At 44.6% G+C, this 19223-nt stretch overlaps 1 pseudogene; it reads left to right on the forward strand.

Annotated features, from left to right (window-relative positions):
- Positions 1-11390: 11390 nt before the first annotated feature.
- On the forward strand, positions 11391-13795 carry LOC144752558 (uncharacterized; annotated as a pseudogene).
- The last annotated feature ends 5428 nt before the right edge of the window (positions 13796-19223 follow it).

Here is a 19223-nt window from a genome sequence, read left to right on the forward strand (position 1 = left end):
CTCACGATAATCCTGGCACAGGACTTAAAGGCGGGCACCCAGCTGCACATACAGGTGATAGCAAGATCCTCGAAGTGGTGACTAGTGCGGGCAATCAGCGGCACAGCTCCTCAGCTGCAGCGGCTCACAATAGCGATTGCCATGATTCTCGTAGGACGGCAAATGTGGGCACTCAGCGGCACAGCTCCTCAGCTGCAGCGTCCCACAATAGCGATTGCGATGATTCTCGTAGAACGGCAAATGCAGGCACTCAGTGGCACAGCTCCTCAGCTGCAGAGCCCACAATAGTGATTGCGATGATTCTCGTAGGACGGCAAATGCGGGCACTCAGCGCCACAGCTCCTCAGCTGCAGAGCCCACAATAGCGATTGCGATGATTCTCGTAGGACGGCAAATGCGGGCACTCAGTGCCACAGCTCCTCAGCTGCAGCAGCCCACAATAGCAATTGCGATGATTCTCGTAGGACGGCAAATGCGGGCACTCAGCGGCACAGCTCCTCAGCTGCAGCGGCCCACAATAACGATCACGATGACTTTGGTAACAGGCAAATGCGGGCTCTCTGCCGCAACAGCTCCTCAGCTGCGGTGGCCTACAATAGCGATCACGATGACTTTGGTAACACAGGCAAATGTGGGCTCTCAGCGGCAACAGCTCCTCAGCTGCGATGGCCTACAATAGCGATGCGATGACTTTCAGCCTGCGTTCCCAGCAGTAGACCCAGAGGCTCTGGAAATCTCAACAGAGGCCTCACCTGCGAGGTGAATCCCCCTCAAATAGGAATCCGGACGGCTGATGGGAGAAGTCTAATGTCCCTGAGACTTCGGCAGGAGGCAAGCTCAAATCAGGCCCTTGGGTAGTTGCTTCAGCAAGAAGGAGGATAGTTTCAGAGTCCTTTCCCTCTAGTTACAGGGACAGAGGTTTGTCTTGACATCCCGAAGTAACACACCATGCAGGGGTTTTAGCACAGATCTTTATATCCCAAAAATCTTTGTTCTCAAAAAGTCACAAATCACTGAACCCAGCCAGAACCAGTTTGGTGTTGTCTTGGAGCACTTTGTTTACAAGGCTGTATCTTGTCTTTCAGGAAGAGGGGGTCTGCCATCAGACGCACAGTGGGAGGTGGAGCCATCATTCATCTTGCCAGGCACAGCCCTGCTCAGATCAAAGGGTCACCCCTCCCTATACTCCACTGCAGATCTCTCTATTCAATCCAGGTCGGGCTCAGCCTGCCCTGACCCTCCAAAACCAGACAGCCAATACACATAACAGCAGAGCACACTGGAAGGTTTAGGTAAAAAAATACCTACTTCTTAAAAGTGGTATTTTCAATCACAGAATATATAAATAAAAACGTCACTAAAAGATGCACTTTCATATTTTGAGCTCAGGCATACTACATTTGACTTTCCTATCATGTTCCTTGGGTTACTTAGGATTATACCAATTCATACAGTCAATTTACAATAGGGAGCATTTGCGCTGTGGCACTGAATGTAGCACAGCGCCCAGAATATCTAACACCAGCACACACAGAGGAGACAAAAGCGAAAAATAGAAGTGAGACTTACGCCAATGGTGCCAGGTCTAGCAATCAGCACCGGGTAAGAAGGTTATCTGCCAAAAATAAGGCTTTGGGCAAACTACTTGCACTAGTCTTCAAAGCAATTAATGAAACACCTCCTAATTACCTAGTTAAAACCTTTATTTGGCACGTACACCCTTGCAATGTTTACTCTGCAAACCAAAACCTTCTAGCCACACCCAAATTTCTATGAGCCACTTCAAGTTTTCTGTTGTTTAACTTGCTTGGATCTCATCACTGGAACTCATTCCCTACTGACGTGTCCTCCATCTCCTCCCTACATCTCCCAAACTGTTCTGAAAATAAAATCCCCTGAATCAAAATGTAAAGGTTGAATACATCATCCACATGTTATCTATCCTCTTCTCCCTTTGTCTTTTTTCCAATGTAAATATTGTAAAGTATTTTAATGTGTCATGTGTTGCATGGTATGGAATGTTTTGCCTCACCTCTCACCCATCACCACGTGTAACACCATACAGTTTAGGTTATCCAAAATATTAACAAAAAATTTGTTCTTAGGGGCAAATTTACAAGAAAGTGACGCATCTGTGAAGATGCGTCACTTCCCCCGCACCACTTTGAGAAACCCTTGCGCCACTATGGATGCGCCTTATTTACAATACGGCGCACCATAGTGCAAGGATTGACAGATGCGTCAGAAATTCTGACGCACCTGTGGACGCAAAATTCACGCATTGCTGGAGTCGTGACGCAACTCCAGCAATGCAGGGGGAGGCCTATCCTCATTGTGCTGGTGCACTCCTTAAGCCTGCTTCGAGCAGGCGTGAGAATTTGACGCAGCGGCGTCCTAGAAGTGGTGCAGCAAAATCTTGTAGATTTCACTGCGTCACTTCTACGAGGCATTTTTGCATTGGAACGCCCACCCTGCATACATTATTCCTGATGCAGGTATAATGTGACGCAGGGCTTTACAATGTGACGCATCTCCTTAGATGCTTCACGTTGTAAATGGGCCGCATTACGCTGCTGCTGTGTCCATCAATGCTACCCAAAGTCACCCAGCATAGAGTGGTGTAGCGTAAAATGATGGGGCCCACTGCAAAATGGGCGCTGGGGCCTCAGAGTGTCCCATAGCTCACAACTATGCATTGGCTTTGGGTGTAATGGGATCCTCTGAAGGGGACCCCTTGGCCACAGCTCCCGCAGGAGCCTGCGTTACACCCCCGCCAGCACATTATGGACTTCCATGTCGCAACCCACTTCATTAGCCCTCAAACACTCACCCTGAACCCCTCAGTCTCCCACCATTGCTTTCAACCTACTGTTTTTCAACCCCCCCCCCCCTTTTACAGGTATATGCGCATTGTGTGTTCCCCACTGTTCAAAAGACAAACTGATGCATTGAATTAACGTGCTGTGCGTGGGCTGCTGCTGAGACAATATAGTCATTTGTGTAACATTATTGAGGAGGGAAGGAAGGAGCAGCCCTCTGTTTGAAGCAGCTGGAGAAGAAAGGTGAGAGAATGGTCCCCTGTCAGAGCTCAGGTGGCAGATCAGAGCCTCCTTGAGCGATTGGGGAGGACAAGAACAGGTGTAAACAAAAGAGAGAAATCCTCCAGCATCCTTCGCGGTCCCTCAATGGGTAGCGTCTTTGCATCTTCAGCGAGCAGCATCTTTGCATTGTCTCCTCCGCAGCCCCGCACGCGCTCAGCAGAGATGCGCGCTCTGAGCCCTCTCACCAGTGGGACTTACGCAATCCAAGCGCCGAACAGCAGTGTCTCCGGGCTCGCCTTCCAGACGTTAGTCAAGACATGAGAAATAAATATTCATCGAGGAGCTGCGCTCACTGGGGAGTTCAACTGGCACCAGGAAAGGTCTGGAATTAACAGTGGCAGAGCCAAATAAAGCCGTTCTGTCGTGTGAATGAGCTGGCGGGAAAGAGGCCGAGCAGGAAAGGAGTAAATCAATGCCCTGAAAGAGACCGAGCGTCCCCAGGGGTTGTTCTATCTAGTCTTGAACAGAAGAGGCAGCATCATTTTATTTATTTATTTATTTATGAATTTACTTATTCAAGGGTTTTGAATAGCTGATTGTCACGTGGTTCTTTCAGATGGTAGGGTGTATACGAGGACAGAATCAGACGGTCAAGAGCAGCTAGTCTGATCAGATGCAAAGTAGGATCTCTATTCAATATTCTTCAGTCGCTACCCTGAGTTATATGTCAGAGTATCCTTTCCTTAATAGTGTCTGAGAAAGAATTTAGGGCTAGATGTAGGTAATTTCTATTTACCGATTCCTAAATGCCGAATTTTACCGATTTGGTATTCAAGAATCAGTAAATAGAATTAGGTAAAAAATCAGTAAATTTTACCGATTCGGTAATATTCATTATTACCGATTCGGTATTTACCGAATCGGTAATAAGGAATACCTTCCCATTCATTCCTATGGGCCTGGAGGCCCATAGGAATGAATGGGAAGCCATTCACTATTACTGATTCCGTAAATACCGAATCGGTAATAGGGGGAACATATTCAAGAATGGCAGGGTGTCACATTGACACCCTGTTGCACCCCTGAATCGTGCATGTGTGCACTTGTGGTGCACATACATGCCCTAAATCGGTGGTAAATAACGAATTCTTAAACCAAAAATGCACTCACTAAAATGCTCCCTACATAGGATTTAAGGATTTGGTAATTTACCGATAGGAATCGGTATTTTACCGATTCCTTAAAATAACGAATCGGTAAATTTCAGAATCCTTAAATACAGTCTCCTACATCGCAAAGGGCTAAATACCAATTGGTAACGGGAAATTTACCGATTTTCGGCCGTTACCGACCGGTATTAGCCCACCTACATCTAGCCCTAAGTGGCCTAAACTCAATCCACAGTAGGTGGTAAAGCCCCTACAACACACAGCCATCACCCTTTACCGGGCAATTTGTGGGTAGGCAATCTCTTGTGCACAATGAATAAAACACAGAAGGCCATTTGCCTACAGTGCAAAGACTTTGCTTTGTACAGAACTCTTCCCTGAGTGCCCACTCCCTCCAGACACTCAAACCCCATCAGGTGGTGAAGTCGCCCTGATCATGATCCTTTGTGGGGTAAGCAAACTGTCATCCGCAGTGAATGAGAGACAGGTGTCCAATCCCCTACAATGCACAGCTTTTGCTTAGTGCAGAAGTCTTCATGAGGTCCCACTCCTTCCAGAAACTCAAGCCCCATTAGATAGTCAAGTTCCTACTATCTACAGCCTTCATCCTTAACCTTGTGTGCGCAATTAGTGTGAGGAGGGTGGTCGGATTCTATTTATACAGACGTCTTCTCAGATAGCCCGCTCCCTGCAGACACTCAACCTCATTAAGTGGCCAAGGCTCTACTAAGCATAGCCTTCAGCTTGTGAAGGACCGTTTGTGGATAGCCAAATTCTCATGCGCAGTCAATGAGACGTGGTTGGCCAAGTCCCTACAATGCACAAACTCTTGTGCAGACGTCTGCATGGAGAGCCCACTCCATCCAGACACTCAAGCCTCATTAAGTGGGCATTAGTATTGGTTACAGACAGATTGCCATTTGCGTTGGTTTGTAAATATCAACCTCAATTTCATATTAGTTCTGTGTTAAAAAAGTAAGGCAAACCTGAAGCGAAATCTGTGCAAATCTGAATAAATCTATTGTTGCAACTGTTTGCTTTTCACTTACAATAGACATAACATATAATATTATGTATAGACTGCAGTAGCATCCTATTATGATCCACTAGGATAAACAGACACACACTACAAACAACATTACATTTTTCTATTTTTATACCAATGAAGTTGGTTCTAAGAAGAACCTTATTTTCTTTTAAGCATTTTTGTTCTTTTTTGGACTTTTTCAAACTCTTTGGAGATCAATTAAAAAAAAAGGCAACTCGGAGAGTGAATGCAAGAAAATGACTTCTTCTGAGAGCACTGATATTCTCTTACCAGTTTATCTCTTACAGATGAACTCTCCTCTTCGGCAATGACCATATTAAAACTTCTGCTACAGTAAATCACCATAGACTGGTAGGCAGGATTTAAGTTGTGCTGTCGCTCAGGCACTACTGAAAGGACACTGTCCACAGGTCCAACATATGGTGCAGTGTTAGATGTTGATGCCTGTTCTTCCTCCTCATCCTCATGTCCATGTTATGCACGAGAGAAGTGGATGCGTCACCCTCATATGCGTTCTCCTCCCTGATGAGAACTATTTGGCAGTCCCTCTGATAAAGTGCTTAATCGAAGATTGCGCTTGATAATCTTTGCTGACTCTTCACCCCTGGAGGGATGGAAAGGAATTCCCCACCACTTACTCCTTTGGTGTTCTTGAAGTCTGTTCTTCTACCTCCATAACTTAGGGTCTGCCATCACCAGATGCCATTTAAAAAAAAGAACAAATCCCCCAAAATGTGGACAGTTCCCGCAAAAAAAGCAGGGTTCAGCACAAGTATCCCCACCTAAGTGCTACCCTCAAATGAGGTTGAAATGGAGGGAGCTTCCTATAGTTGTAGAAAGACAGTAATTTCAACCAATCAGGGCCATATTGCCGAGAGTGCCCCGGGGGCACACCAGGCATGTGCGCCTGCTTTGTGCACACCTGGGGCACTTTGGTGTTAGAGAAGGGGCAGCACATGCTTATATGGCCCCTTCTGTAGTACAGATAGCACTGGCACACATGTAGCACCAACGCTATCATTAGAAGGCATTCCCTCATTTGCATGGGGGTGTGACCGCTTGCAAATGAGGGAATCACTTTGTCTCTGTGCCCGCATCATGTGATGGATGCAGACCCAGAGGCAAAGATGCCTTTAGGACGCATCCTACAAATGAGCCACAAAAAGATGGTGCACTTTGAGCATGCTTTCTAAAGGCAGCCCAGTGGAGGGGAGAAAATGAGTCTTGTAGACCCCCAGAAAGACCCTTGCAGGGGGATGTAGTAACTCACTGCACCTGCCTGCAAAGGGATCTCGCTTGCCTCTTTGAAACACAGTTGGGTTGCCACCTGCACAGTGAAACATGGCGCTGCTTTGAAGCAGCCTCTCCGTATTTCACTTGAATGTGCTGAACCCAGGGCAAGTTCACGGCTGCCCTGAGGGTGGTGTTATGTTATGTTATGTGGAATTTGTAGAGCGCATGGCTGCCCAAAGGTTTCCCATTGCTAAGCGTAATATACGGTACAGGCAGCAGGAGCAGAGATTAGCAGAACTCGTGGAACAACCGAGTCTTCAGCTTTTTCCTGAAGGTCGCTTCTGTAGCTATGAATCTAAGTTCCCAAGCAAGTGAAGACCATAGCTTGGGAGCCTGGGAAAAGGTTCTTCCACCCCATTTTATTCTGTTAGTTTTTAAAAGGCACTCAGTGCTGGATCTCAGGCATCTGTTGGGGCGGTGTTAGCCCACCAGATTTCTGATATTGTAAGGTCCCTTATTATTTATGGCTCCAAGTGTTAGGCAGAGTGCTTTAAACTTGACTCTCGCCTCAATTGGGAGCCAATGTAGAGTTCTTCGATGCTTTCCCACTGGTTCCTGAATTGGGATCTTACACAGAAGCCTGACTGCAGCATTCTGCACGATCTGTAATTTCTTTATGACATATTTAGGCGCGCACAGAAAGAGGGAGTTGCCATAATCCAAACGTGATGCAACTAGAGCATGTATAGCTGTTTTTGTTAGCTGTAGGGGAATCAGCTCAAGGATATTATGGAGCATTCTGAGCACGCCAAAGCAAATACCTGCCACTTTGTTTGCTTGGGTCTCCATGGTCAGCTCCTTATCCATCCAGAAGCAGAGATTTTTTATGGCAGTACTCAGGACTGGAGCGATCTCTCAGCAGCTTGGCGAACTGGATAGAGGCCTGAGGACGCCTGAATTTCCGAGGACCATCAGTTTAGTTTTGTTCCCATTCAGTTTCAGACAGCTCCCTGTCATCCATTTTACCATGCTTTCTAGACATGGTGCCAACTGAACCAATTTACCATCGATCCTAGAATCAAGTAAAACCACCAGCTGGGTATCGTCAGCATATGAAACCATGGAAATGCCAAATTTGTGAACTATGTCAGCCAATGACCCCGTATAAATGTTCAACAACGTGGGGCTTAAAGACGAACCCTGTTTCACCCCGCATGTCAGCGGCTTTTTGTCTGAGATGAGATTGACTTCCATGACTTGGAAGGATCATTCCTCCAAGAAGGACCCTAACCACTCCAGTGTTTTGCCCTGAATGCCGATTTCCTGGAGTCTGTTAGCTAGAATGGAATAATCAATGGTGTCAAATGCTGCGCTTGAATCTAGAAGTAGTATCACTGCTGATCCACCTTGATTACGGGTGATTTTAAATTCTTCGGATACTGCTATCAAAGCTGTTTCCATGCTGTGCCGAGGCCTGAACCCCATCTGTGTGGGGTGTAGCCAAATGCGGTCTTCCATAAATTGTGACAGGATCCTGCTTACATATTTCCCCAATAAAATACCATTAAATGGAAGAAGTGATACTGGTCGAAAATGCTCTGGTAGAGCAGCATCTACCAGAGAATTCGCGGCATAATGGTGCACTTTCCCTGTTTGTTCACGCTTCACCTATTTAAACGTGCACCGTGGTGCAAACAAGGAAAGTGTGTAATTTATGCAATAAGGCCCCGGATGTCTATTCAATGTATCACAGGTCACACAGTACCGCGACACACAAAAGGAGGAGGGCCCTTCATTAAAAAAACAAGAAATCCCAATTTCTATATATATATATATTTATGTATGCTTCCAATTGCCCAAGACAATGAGTCGCACGCCAGCACCGTCGTGAAGCCAGGCTTTATTCAGTTACAAGCAGTCTCTCACTCGCAGAGTCCTTTAACAGCTGTCTTGTGGGATATTGCCTGACGCGTTTCGAAGTATTGAACTTCTCCTCAGAGGCTCCCAGCTACAGTGATGCCATTTCCGGTGCAGTTCCTTTTATGTCTAATTCCACCCCCTGTATGGGCCGCTCGTTTGAGACTGCGGGGCATTCTGGATCTTGCAGTTCCGAAAATGTTGAAGCATCAATACACTGTCGGTAAGTTGATGTAAGCCCGCAAATGGGCTTCCTTGAGCGGACACTGTTTTTATACTTGGCGGTGTTTACCACAAGGGGCAGGTGGATCCCAGCCCCAGGTCCCCCACATTTTCTTGGGGTGGTGCGTCTCATTGTCTTGGGCAATTGGAAGCATATATATATATATATATATATATATATATATATATATATATATATATATATATATATATATTCCTGCTCCTCGTACACCAAGAAGGCGAGTCACTCATCAGACGGGTGGTGTGCCGCGGAAATTCAAAAGCTCAAAATCCTCCCCAATCCATGGGAAAGAAAGCAGCACTCTCTGGAATGTTGGCAAAGGGGTATTTTATTGCACAGACAGACGCGTTTCGGATAAAGTTCCTTCTTCGGTGTCTAAGTGTAACGCGCTGCGTGGCACCATCCATTTATTTCCAAAAAATAGGAGAGCATAATCTCTCACGCAGAATCAGTAGTAGCTATTGTTGCTCTAGATATAATTTTCTATCTTCTTATAAGTGGCTTATAACTGAGAGAAACGTAGAAGTCTATTCACAACTATTTCTAGGAACTTTCTATTATATATCCCTTTAAAAGTTCCATGACTCCAACCTTTGGAATCACTACTCCCATACAGTGTATCAATTCCTGTGAACACATACTATAGTTGGAATCGCATGGCTCCACAACAATATCCGCCAGCTTTTTCTAACTATAGGTCCCCATATCTGTTACTATATCTTCAGATGCCATTCAATTCTGTTACTGCCAGTAAAGCAAGGAAACGAAATCAAAAATGTGGATATGTCAACATATTATGACCAATGTAAATAGGAAGTACTGAGACTACTGTTAGAGTGCTAGAATTGGTAAACTGCATGTTTTTAAACCGTGCTTTAAAGAATATATTTGATATTATGTATAATTTTCCTTGTATATAATTTTCCTTTTAGAAATGTTCGTGGCTGCTCCAGAAGAAGGCGCTGGCTCGCCGAAACGCGCGTAGAGAAATAACTTGCCACACTCTCTTTACACCCCCCTTTTTTTACCTTATATGTATCCATATAAACAATTGGATCTTTTTTAGATGATGTTCTGATTTTTTTATTGTGTAAAATTTGTTGTTGCTGATATTGATTTTGAAATGTGATATTGTATGTGTTTTGTCAATTCTGAATAAACTGTGATTTTTTTAGCAAATACCAACGTTGTAGCTCAGTTCCCTTCCAATTCCTATTTTGTTTGTTGCCTAGATTGGTACATATCAATTGCTTATTTTTCCCTGGTCTAGGAACTGCATTTCCGTGTACTCAGGGGGTCCTTGTTAAATATATGCTTACCATCTTAATAGCAGGCACAACATCATGAAAACAAAGAAGGGACTCCCGGTGGCTCGCTCAATAACGCGCGCCATAATACAAGTATGAACAAATGCATTCATCACATTAGTCTCTTTTGTGCCTAAAATGGCATACGCAACATGAAGATTTTCCTTAACGATAATGCCAATTGCATCATATCACACTCAATCTTTCCGTGGATCGGCAATGGCAACCAGTAAAGATTGCTCAAACGCCCTCCAAGTGAATGGTGAAATCACAAGTTAAATCATTATCAGTGTGCCTGCATGGCTCACAATATAAACCCATAACATATCAAAAATCATATAAATCACCATGCAAATTTGATCAACTCATCATTATATCATTGCATCATTGTGAAATGTGCATACAGTCCCCCAGTGCATAAAAAGTGTTATTAGAAAACGAATCCCAAAAATTAATGTCTTTCAGTCAAACTATAGGACTCTATATACAGCATAACAACTAATCTACTGTTCAGTTCAACAATCAAATCAATAAATCCCTAAGGATGGTGTGTATCGCTACCTTAGCTGCCTAGGTGCACTGCCAGCTCCTCCCACTGTTTAAGCCTCCTGGGACTTTGGTCTGTAAATCCCTAATATAACGGAATTCCAATCTCCGTAATTTCTGCATTCTATCACCTTCCTTGGACTCTCTGAAAAAATCTCCAGGCAAAAATATTGCAGTAGATTTCTGTCACTTTTATGTTTTATGGAAAAATGACGGACCACCGGAAATTAACAAGTTTATGTATTGCCATACCACATTTGCAGTTTATTGTTTGAGATGTCCCTGTGGTTTAAAATACGTAGGGAGCACGATCAATCCTGTCAAATTGAGAATCTTGGAACATATGCGTGCCATCGTGAATAAGTATTTTTCTTGTCCGGTGTTCCGTCACGTGTTTTCCACATGCAATTTCCCATAGGACCTTTAGCCAGGGCTACAGCCCGAACGGCTGAACGGAATTACACCAAACTTGGCAAAAAGGTAGAGTTCTGTTCGCAGATCACGCTTTTTGTTGAATGGTGTAAATCCGTTCAGTAGTTTGTGAGAAAATCATAAGTAAAATCATAGATATATATTGGAGGTGTTACGGTAAGCTTACTGTAAGCTTACTGTATTCTGTACCTTCCCGAGCACGAGCTGAATGCTAATTGGCTGTCAACTGTCTGTCAACACTCTAAACCAGAAAGTGTTGGCAGCCATCTTGTGCCTCGGTAGACTGAGGCACAAGAAAGCAGGGAAACAAAGGTGGAAAACACGCAAAGGGGGCAGGGTAGAAACACCCTGACCCCCTAGGCGGGGTTCGCATAGGCACGCCTGCCGATAAAAAAAACGTGCTTTTTTTTTTTTACATGGGATTCCAGCTCAATTAAAACAAAATAATAATAAATGCGCACGGAAGCCTGTAGGTCCTCGGAGTTTCCTGGCTGCGGTCGGAGTAGATCCCCGGGTACAGAGAGCATGGAGGATCCGGAGCCGCAGCGGAGGAGCGCGGTGGACATCAACCGAGCGGGCGTCAAGGAGCTGGAGGGGGTGCTGAGAGGTATCGGCAGGAAGAGAGCCAGGGGCATCGTGCGGAAGAGAGAGGAGCTGAAGGGGTTCAACTCCTTAGAAGATCTCCTGCATGTGAAGGGGATTACCACCCGCATTCTGGAAATTAACAGTGACCGCCTGACGTGCCGGAAGAGGCAGTGCAGTGGTGATACTGGCCGGGGTAGCTGCTCGCACAACAACACACAGCCAAGGCCATCCAGTTCTACAGGAGATGCTTTGAATGGCAACGTGTCTCAGGAACATTCCAGAGGCATGGGCAGAGAGGAGGAAGAAGAGTCAGAGATTCAGGCCGTTTGGGGGGAGGAAGAGGAGGATGAGTCGGAAGAGTCTGACCGCTCTGGCGTGCAAGGAGAGGATGAAGGGGAGGAAGGGAGCGAAGATGGAGAGGATGGCAGTGATGTCTACTTCTATTATATGATGGATGAGCGCTGGATTGATTATCTGGAGCATACTGAGGAGGGGAACCTCATTCATCATGTTCGGCCCAAGATGAAATGAAAGTCTGAGAGTGGTGTCGATGTGAGAGCCCTATCTCCTGGAAAGAAGTTATGCAAAGGCTCAGAGTACAGCAGTTTTAGGTCATTAGCACAATGCATAAACAGTGCCACAACGTTTGGGGACCTGCGAAATACCAACCACCATGGGCATCAGCATCGACAAATCCCTTTCATCACCCCTCCAGCAGAGCTGCAGGACTGGCTGCGTACCTTTCAGAAGTGGACCGGTCCCGAGAGGTTGCTAGCATTGAATGAGTTCATCGATCGCTGTGAACCATATCAAATCAAGTATATGATGCAAGTTATCGAGCCACAGTTCCAACGTGATTTACAATGTTATGCAAATGCTGGCCCCTGAGGCCGAAACAATATGTAATTTGTACATTGTTATTAGTTTGTATATGATCCCCCATTAGGCATTTAGTACACTGGTTTTTCCCCCTAGGGTCAAATAAGCTGCTAGCTAGCCAAATCTCAATCAGTAGTGTATTTGATTATTGTTATATGTCTAAATATCCAGACAGTGTCACATGGTAGGCTATTTTTTTATAAGTTTTTATTAATCATATGTTTACTGAGAAGTGCACTGGTATGTTTAGGTATTTGCTCATATCAGCTGTACCCAATTGGGTTGCATGCTTGTAAACCGGTCTATATCGCCTATCTGACTGCTTTTCATGTGAACGGGGGCGTAGCTCAACCAGTATGTGCATCTTTTGCCGAGGGTTTCAGCTACTGACAAGAGTTCGCGGCTCACCCCGAGACTTTTTTGATAAAATTTCACACTAATTCATTATTACAATTATTTTTTGGCACAAATGAACTTATGATGCCACACAACAAGGTGATCATATACCGTACACTATTTATGTGTTTTCTTTATGTATTAGACGCAATGACAGTCAGCAAGCCGATGATTTGTAAACATTGAATTTACTTTTTGTTTGCAGCACACATGTGTTTATTATTATATTTGCACACATTTATAATGATGATGATTTGAAAACAGGAGGCTCTCTAATGAATATGAAACTTAATGGCACTTGTTCTATGGCCCAGAATTTGAGACATTCCCACCGACTTTCATGTTCTTTCTCCATATGTTTCGCTATCGCATTGGATTTCATCTCTTTACTACCCAAAGAGCTTGCCCTGTACATACTATCCTTCTTAGATCCCCGGGACCTTCTGCGAGCCGCTCAGACCTGCCGCTACTGGAGCATCCTGGCTGAGGACAATTTGCTATGGCGGGAAAAATGAAGAGATGAAGGAATTGATGAACCCCTCAACCTGAGACGGCGGAGGATGCTGACACCTGGTTTCATGTACAGTCCATGGAAATTTGGTTTCATGAGGCAGCACAAGATAGATATGAACTGGTGAAGCGGGGACATCAGTTCCCCTAAGGTGCTAAAGGGACATGATGATCACGTCATAACTTGTCTTCAGTTCTGTGGGAACCAGATAGTTAGCGGGTCTGATGACAACACGCTAAAGGTGTGGTCTGCTATCACAGGAGAGTGTGTTCAGACATTGGTGGGGCACACAGGCGGCGTCTGGTCCTCTCAGATGAGAGATAATATAGTGATTGGTGGCTCCACAGACAGGACACTGAAGATCTGGAACGCAGACTCTGGCGAGTGCAACCACACCCTGTACTGGCATACATCTTTAGTGCGCTGTATGCCCTTCACGCAAGCAGGGTTGGGTTTGGGACCTGAGGACAGGCGATTTCATCCATAACCTGGTGGCTCTAGAAAGCGGTGGTAGTGGAGGAGTTGTATGGCAAATCTGGGCTTCCAATACTAAGCTAGTGTGTGCAGTTGGTAGTCGAAATGGCACGGAGGAAACAAAGTTGCAATAATAAATGTGTAAGTTGACTGCCATTCCGTTCCTTGTGCCTCTACTATTGTGACCCCGTCCCTCTCTGCTGTCACTCCTAGACCACCAATTTTCTATATCCATCCGGCAACAATTTAATTAAATCAATGACCAGCACTAGCTCAAACTTCAATCATCTCTCAACCCGAAGAAGGATACGTCAATCTATCCGGCACTGTTTGCATTCCAAGCCTCGCTATCAAAATTAGAGCAACTCTCATTGGCCAAACGTCACCAGTGAAGAATCTCATTTGCTGTACTTTCTAGGGGGACTGACCTCTGTCTTTTTAAAATGGCGCTGCTCTGAATTTTTCAGTAAATGCTAGAACTGTAGCCCAGTGTTGCCAGATTCGTTGTCTGTTAGTTGTGAAGTGTCTGTAGGTGCCTCGCAGTGTGTATGCACGGCCCTGTGCAGAGTGTGAAGTGTGCCATGGGGGTCTCCGTCTGTGAGCCCACCCCATAGCTCGCTAGCTCTGTCCTAAACCTGTCCTGACTCCTGCTGCGGACACCTCTCCTCTGATGCGGACACGATCTCCTCTGGTGCTCTAGCAGACACGGGCCTCTGTCAAAGGAGTGCCCCTCAAAGTGAGCTTTGTGACAGTATCACGACATACCGTAACCAGATGTAATGATTCCCAGCCTATTTACAACGGAAGGATGAAGGGCTGAGACGGTCATTGCCAGATTCAGGCTCGACATCTGCAGACCACAGTGATCCCTGAAGTCACTGAGTGCTATTGCCGGATTCAGTCTCGTGATCTGCACTTCCGCCACAGTGATCACTGAAGTCATCGAGTAATATTGCTGGATTCAGTCTTTTGATCTGCAGGCCACAGTGAGCCCAGGAGTCACTGAGTGATATCGCCGGTTTACACTGACGTCCCTTGTTTGCCTGTTTTAAATGGGCTGGTGTTGTCAGACACTAGGTGCTTCCAGTTCTTTCGTTTGAAATGGAGAGTTTCACCTCTTCACTGCAGTGACACACTACTTTGAATTGGTGACTACAGGCACCTCTCAATAGCGATCAGACCCCCTGGGACACCAAGTGCTGGCGCTGTTACATTTCCGCTTCAGCCTCGGGGTCTCAGCAGCACTGCTGAGTTCACCAGCTCACCCACCCTGTCAGGCCAGGAAGATACAGTGCTACTTTGAACAGCATCTCAATGCTTCCCTTGCTGACCTCCTTCGGGTCAAGTAGTTGCCACTCTTGCTTCTCTCGGTTATCTTCTGACCATGTCAGGAATGTCCCTTTGACCTCCTTGTCACAGGTTTCAATTCCAGCCCTTCATCCTTCCGAAGTAGATAAAGTAAGTGAGTACCACCTCTGGTACTAGGCACCAAGATGCCCCCAGGGGTTAGCGTGCCACACTCTATCTCCTACCTCCCATCCTTCACAACTATACAAAACTGTTGCATGTTTCAAAATCTGCAGAACTGCTCTCACATCTTTACAAACTCTTTCTACCCCTTCTCAACTTCATAGCACTTCCCCATCCTTCAAAAGTGTAGAGCATACTTCCCATCCATCACAAATCTACACCTTCAAAATATACAGACATTTCTTCCCATGTTTTACAACTATGCATAACTCCCCCTAACTAATTTGCAGAATGTCTTCTGTTTTCCCACATCTGCTGCCTTTTACAGCTCTTGAGTCACCTCCATTTGTTCAGTTTCCTTAACAGTTGCACAGAATTCCCCCCATCCCTCGCAACTCCACAGAACACCGTTAGCAGCTTTCTTGAGCTCCTCTTGCATCCTTCCTAGTTCCATAGACATTGCTTCTATTCCACACAAATCCAAATAACTACTCTCACATCTTTCACAACAATACAGAAGTCACTCGTGTGCTTTGACACTACAGAACTTGGCTCCTATCCTTCAGCAACCTACAGAATTGTTACACTCTTTACAATTCACAGAATATTACTTCCACGCTGCATACAATTTCCTAATGTTGCATACATCCTCCACAGCTTTCCAGAACCTCCACTATCATCCACAGTTTCATAGAATATCCCTTTGTTTAAAATGTTGTCCATCCAATATCTCATCTGAGGAACATCCTTCTTGTACTTCGCTACTTTTCAGACTTTCTCCATATTTCACAATGATGTAAGACTAAACTCTTATCCATCCTGATTCTTCAGATAGTTGCTCCACCCTTTGCAAGTCTTGGTTTTGGGCTGTCATCAATGGTGAGTCGTTCTCCTCTCTGTTCTTGCACTACCTGCTTTGAGCAGGGGCTGGTCATTACGTGCAATCTTACATTTTCACCTCTCGCCTTCGCACCACCTAGTATACAGCACGTGTGGACATAGGCTGTGTGTTCCTAGACACCAAAAAGATGATGCTGCTACCGTTAAGCACGTTTTTCACAAAGAACATAAGCAGGCACGGTCTCAGGGCGTTCTCTGGGTCACAGCAGAGGCACAACAGTGAGAAAAAGGTAGAGTGAGTTAACAGTGCACAGGCTAACATTGACTGGTTTCACATGGAAAATTTTCTAAGTGTGGAGTTTTGGAAGTTAAAAAGATTCCTGTAAATCAGCCGAACTACGAATTCCGATTTACTCACCTGTTATCATGAGAGACGTCAGTGCTGCATCTTTGAGCCCAGGACGGACCCTGAAAAGTAAATGTAACCATACTTACAGTAACTTGAATTTCCTTCCATAGGCTAACATTGACATGTTTTACTTGGAAATTCCTGTGTGGAGTTTTGGAACTTTAAAAAATTCCTCACAAATCAGCCGAACTACGAATTCCGATTTACTCAGCTGTTTTGAGGAGAGACCTCATTGCTGCATCTTTTAGCCCACTACTGATCCTGAAAAGTAATTCTAATCGTAGTTATAGTAACTTGAATTTCCTTCCATAGGATATCATTGCCTGCTATATAAAATATATATACATTTAAAAATATATTTAAAAAATTACAATTTCAATATTTTTTAAAACATTTATTTTTCAATTTATATAAAAAATATGTAATGTAATTTAAAAAATAAAATATCTAAAAATAAATAATTAAAAATAATGTAGTAAATCAGTATAAAAAAATATAACAATTAATACATTTAAAAATTATCATTTACAAAACCTTTGAAATTCACTGAAAAAACCATAGGTTTCAGCCACGTTATAGTTAAAAATTAGCATTTAAAAAAACTTAGTAATTCACTGAAAAAACCATAGGTTTCACCCGCGTTATAGTTAAAAATTAGCATTTAAAAAACCTTAGATATTCACTGAAAAAATCATAGGTTTCACACACGTTATAGTTAAAAATTAGCATTTAAAAAACCTTAGAAATTCACTGAAAAACCATAGGTTTAACACATGTTATAGTTAGCTGGACATTTCACTCATACAAAACCATTGAAATTCCCCCGTTATAGTTAACTATAACTCCCGCGCCCGCAATGCACTGCTGATGACGTCACATATTACATCACTCATGACATGGTCAGTGACATCACTCATGACATCACTGATGACATCTCAAATGACATCACTGATGGATGGATAATTGCGATAGGTTGATCAAATACAAAGAACAAAAACAAGGTATCACATAGTAGATAAAAGGAGTCTCGCACATGATAATTATGTTGGTTTCAAGAAAGTAAAATAGAGAAAAGAAGAAAAGCAGAAGACGCACTAGTAGTGCATTCTCTGCAGGTCAGGGATCAAGCACCAGACTATAGGAGATGGTGATACGCAGTGCTTCTGAGACTGGTGTGTGTGTGTTCAGGGCAGATACACCCTTGCTAATGGTACATATCAAGGGCATTGGGGGGAAGGGTCTCCTAGTAGCGTTTCACTGTGGTTTAGTGGTAGCAAAATTGTTGTTGATGGAATTCCAGATAGATGTGTTGCGTATTAACCATGGAGAGTTTTGTAATGCAGCTCTGTCTGCGCCTCTCAGACAGGAGACCTAGTTGACCCAGGAGCGGAATGAGGTGGCCACTGTATTTTTCAAATTAGTCAGAACTGACTTACAGGCAGCGGTAAAGATGATGTCAATTAGAAGACTATCAGTATGATATATGATGCTTGGATCCAGGAAGCCATTAATTAGGGATGAAAAGTTTTGTTCTACGTGGACTGCGCAGGTGGGGTGGATAAAGCCGAATGCAGAGTCCCAGAATGGAGAAACCGTGGGGCAGTCAAAGAGGAAGTGAGGGAGATCCCCAGAAGGGTCACTGCAATTCCAGCACGCTGGTGTGTCTCTAAGGGATAGGTTTGGAAGATGGGCCGGGGTCCAGAAGGTCCTGTGTAAGAGAGAATTTTGTTTGTGAAAGGAAGCGAGAGATGTTGTATGAGACCACTGATTTCCATAATTTGTGCCAGGCTTCTGTCATAGCGGGTTCTTGGGGGTCCCATTTAGCTTTTATTCTTCAGGATAGGATTGAGAAATTCGGATACAGAAGCTGGTAGAACTTGGAGGCTTGGTGACTGGGGGGCATATTAGCAAGGCGGGCGATATGAAATTATCGCCGCTTTTGCGTCCGTTTTCGGCCGAGAAGCGGCGATAATTTCATCGCCCTATTAGCAAACTGTCGCTAACAGCAGTTAGCGACAGTTTGTAGACGATAGCGAGCGGTTTGGGGCCCGCTTTGCATGTCAGGGATATTTATCGCTAATGACATGCAAAGTGGGCGTACCCAACCTGTTAGGGACTGAAAGCAGTCACTAACATTGCTATTGCCTATTATCAACGCAGGCGTAGCGATTAAAAAATTCGCGCTGAGCGCGAATATTGCGAACTAACGCCAGCTCAGACCACTTCTTAACCTGTATATCCAATGGGAGTTGGATATTCAGGTTAAGACCCTATTGGCGTTAATGCCTGAATATCGCTGGATTTCCAGCGATCTTCACGCATTAAGCCGCTATCGCCGGATATTTTATCGCATTTGAGATAAACGTTGCTAATAGCACGTTTATCTTTGCGATAAAATCCGGCGATGCACAGCGATAGAAAAAATGTCGCCGGATTTTATCGCAGAGATAACGTGCTATTAGCAACGTTTATCTCAAATGCGATCAAATATCTGGCGATAGCGGCTTAATGTGTGAATATCGCTGAAATCCAGCGATATTCAGGCATTTTACGCCAATAGGGTCTTGACCTGAATATCCAACTCCCATTGGATATACAGGCCAAGAAGTGGTCTGAGCAGGCATTAGTTTTCAGTGATATTCGCGCTCAGCGCAAATTTTTTAATCGCTACGCCTGCGTTGAAAATAGGCGATAGCGTTGTTAGCAACTGCTTTCAGTCGCT

This window comes from Lissotriton helveticus, chromosome 5_1, assembly GCF_964261635.1.
Source record: "Lissotriton helveticus chromosome 5_1, aLisHel1.1, whole genome shotgun sequence".
In the NCBI taxonomy this organism is placed as follows: domain Eukaryota; kingdom Metazoa; phylum Chordata; class Amphibia; order Caudata; family Salamandridae; genus Lissotriton; species Lissotriton helveticus.